This window comes from Leptonychotes weddellii, chromosome 5 (genome assembly GCF_054177405.1).
Source record: "Leptonychotes weddellii isolate Sample4059 chromosome 5, ASM5417740v2, whole genome shotgun sequence".
Classification (NCBI taxonomy): Eukaryota; Metazoa; Chordata; class Mammalia; order Carnivora; family Phocidae; genus Leptonychotes; species Leptonychotes weddellii.
The window spans coordinates 133720584-133724666 of NC_138373.1; positions in this window are offsets into that span (position 1 = coordinate 133720584).

Below are 4083 nucleotides of genomic sequence, written 5' to 3' on the forward strand. Positions count from 1 at the left end.
TTATGTCTGTGTATCTACAGATAACAATGCTTTTAGCTATATCTGTTTCCAGATTTTTTTTTCCCCAAAAACATTTCATATGTGCCAAATTCCCTGAGACCTTGCATGTTTGAAAAATGTCTGTGAACTTTTTACTCTGAGGACAAATTGTTTGGTAGGATATTCTTAGGTCACATTTTTCTTAGGACACTGAGACATTGCTTCATTGTTTTCTGGCTCTAAAGGTTTGCAGTGGAAAAGTCTGAAGCCACACCAATTATTTTCCACTGTTTAGGTCATTTTCTTTTTTCCTCTGGAGACTTATAAGATGTTTTCTACACCTTGAGCCTTGGTAACATCATCAAATGATGGCTTGACAATTATGCTTCTGTATCAGTCTTTCCAAGAGAAGAATGCGTTTTCACTTGCAGATTAGTTACTATTCTTAATTTCAGCACAAATCTCTTCTAGCTTGCCTTTGAATTTTGATTTCCATTTAATTCATTGTAATCATTTTTTCTAAAATAACAATTACATCATATTGAAACTCATTTTGTTTTTTTTCTATCACCATTTCTTTTCACTCTAGTTAATGTTATTATTTTTCTCTTTCCTGTATATGTCCTTAAACTGGCCACTCTTCTATTGTTTTTAGTAAATATTTTGAAGTATGCCCAAAGGAATATTAACAAAGGCCTGTTCTCCATGGGAAGCTACTCTACCAGAGGCCCCTCTGGCTTGACAGAAGGACAATCGGTCAACTCTAGCTCCTGCTAGCCTCTTTGTCCCACATAAAGAGAAAGAGAAAAAAAGCACTAAGGCATAATTCCCAGGGACTAAAGTCTACTAAAAATCTCTGAGATTTAACTATAGAAATACAAAATGCATACCCCCCAATACCTTATCGGCATATTAACAGGGCTTCGACATAAAAACAACAGGTTAGAACTGAGAAACTTCAAGACACAGACTGTACTTAAGAAAGAGTTCTTAGGGGAAACCCGAAGGCAACAGGGGCTGGGGAAAACATCCAATGAGGAAACTAGAGAAAACTAAAGCTTCTGGCACCTACAGCCATGGAAAACACTGAACACAACCCAACTCTTGGCCAGATTAACAGAAAACCTCACAATAAAAGCCTAATTACTAATCAGTGCCTATTACCCCATACATCATGCCCAACTTTCAACCAAAAATTACAAGGTATGCTAAAAGACAAGAAAAACACAGTCTGAAGAGACAAAGCAAGTATCAGAACATGACTCAGATATGACATAGATTTTGAAATGATCAGATGGAGAATCTCAAATAAATATAATTAATATGTTAAGGACTCTATTGGAAGAAGTAGACAATGTGCATGGACAATGGATAATGTAGTGTAGGGACAAGAAAAATGAATGATAGCAATGCTGAAAAGGATGGGAGGAAGGAGCTGGGAGCACTATGTTTATAGCAGTTTCATTCATACTCTCCAAAAACTGGAGGCATTCAAAATATCCTTCAAAGGTGAGTGGATAAACTGTGGTACACCCATGCAATGGAATATTATTGAAATTTTTTTTTTTTTTAAAAATGAGTTATCAAGCCATAACAAGACTTGGATTAAAATTGAATACGCTAAATGAAAGAAGCCAATCTTTAAAGTCGACATATTGTATGACTCCAACCATATGACATTCTGGGAAAGGCAAAACTACAAAAACAGTAAAAAGATCAGTGGTTGCCAGGTGTTTAGAGGGCATGTGTAGGGGTGAGTAGGTGAAGCACAGGGGTTTTTTTGGGCAGGGAAACTATTCTGTATACTATAGTGATTGATACATGACATTATGCATTTGTCAAAACCCATAGAACTGTACAGCACCAATAGTGAACCTTAGTGTCAACTTTGGACTTTAGTTAATAACAAGTGTATTGAGGGCGCCTGGGTGGCTCAGTCGGTTAAGCGACTGCCTTCGGCTCAGGTCATGATCCTGGAGTCCCGGGATCGAGTCCTGAATCGGGCTCCCTGCTCGGCAGGGGGCCTGCTTCTCCCTCTGCCCTCTTCCCTCTCGTGCTCTCTGTCTCTCATTCTCTCTCTCTCAAATAAATAAATAAAATCTTAAAAAAAAAATAACAAGTGTATTGATATTGGTTCATTAATTATAATGAATGTCCCATACTAATGTAAGATATTATAATAAAGGAGTACAAGGTTGATAATCTGGGAATCTCTGCTCCATCTGTTCAATTTTCCTGTAAGTCTAAAACTGTTCTTCAAAAATTCAGTCTTTTAAAAAAAAATCCAGCCTTTTCATTTCACATACACAAAAAAAGATTAATATATTAATTTCCTCACTAATTTCCCTTATTTTTGGAGTACCTACTACAGACATACCTCATACATATTGCAGGGTTGGTTCCAGACCACTGCAATAAAGCATGGCAAACAAATTTTTTTTTGTTTCCCAACGCATGTGAAAGTTATGTTTCCGCTGTACTGTAGTCTACCAAGTGTGCAATAGCATTAGGTTTCAAAAACAATGTGCATACCTTAATCAAAAAAACACTTCACTGCTAAAAACTGCTAACCATCATCTGAGCTTTCAGTGACTAGTCACTGCTGATCACAGATCACTGTAACAAATACAATAATAAACAAGTTTGAAATATTGTGAGAATTAGCAAAATGTGACACAGAGACAGTAAGTGAGAAAATATGCTGCTGGAAAAAAACGGTGCCAGTAGAGTTACTCAATGCAGTGTGGCCACAGACCTTTAATTTGAGGGGAAAAAAACCAAACAGTATCTGTGAAGCTCAATAAAGCAAAGGGCAGTAAAATGAGGTGTGCCTGTGGATCCCAGGCACTGTACTTGGGCTATACACTTTTATGGAATTCTCCTGGTGTAGTGAGAACCTAAATGAAAAATATAGTATCATACTGGATTAAGGATAGACCACGTTTTAAAATGAGGTAAATATTACTATGGTTACAACCCCCTCTACTACTACTGCCTCTAGATACGGATGGGTCCCTGCATTCATCTGCAGGGAACACCCACACACTGTGCACATTATATTATTTATATATGTGTGTGTGTATAAAACAGTGTGTGTTTATATATTTTATATACACATATAAAATATATAATTATATATATATATATTTGAGAAATTTTGTCTCCTTCAGCAAATGTTTTCTTCTAAAGAAAAACATTTGAAATCAAAAGAAGCTTTTATCAGAGCTGAGAACCGAGGCACACAGTATGTTTATGGTGTTCCTACTACAGAATATTGCCTCACTTCTAACTTTATGTCTGCATAAATATATAAATGCCAGCAGTCTTAACACTTTGCTCCCTCGTTTTCTGACTCTGATGTTTGTTGGCTCTGTTACAGTTAACATCCAGTGTTCTCTTGGCTGAAGTTACTTTATGTTGTCTAACTTGGTTAAATCACTCGTCCCGAGCTGAATAAGTTAATTCATGTGCTTGTTTACAAGATGATGCGTTTTTCGCCTTGGACTTTACAGCTGGTGTAGGTGAATTGGCTTTTTGCTCCAACCTTGATTCTCATCCCAAAACATCATCCAACTTTCACTCTTTCTATGCCTCAAACATTCATTTGACTCTGATGTTTGCAGCTTGAGATAGCATTCAATGCAGCTTTTATAAGTTGCCACTGTTCTTCTTTCATCGGTTCCCCTCATCGGTTTCTTATTGTTGTTTAATTTTAGACTTCAGTTTTTTTCATATATCTTTGCCGAAGCCATTAATAAAATGATAGATGATAAAAGGAAAAATATACACCTAAGAAAGAGTTAAAATAGAATTTTAATAAGTTTATTAATAATTGGTGAAATGTTTATAAAAGCAACTATGTGGTATATTGGGTAATACGGATCCCAAACATAAAGATTTAATTCTATTTAGCCTTTTTTAAAATTATTTTTTAAAGTTTTTATTTAAATTCCAGGTAGTTAACATACAGGGTAATATTAGTTTCAGAAGCACAATATAGTGATTCAACACTTCCATACGGCACTCTGTGCTCATCACACCTGTACTCCAAATCTCCGACACCTATTTCACCCATCCCCCCACCTTCCTCCCCTCTGGTAACCA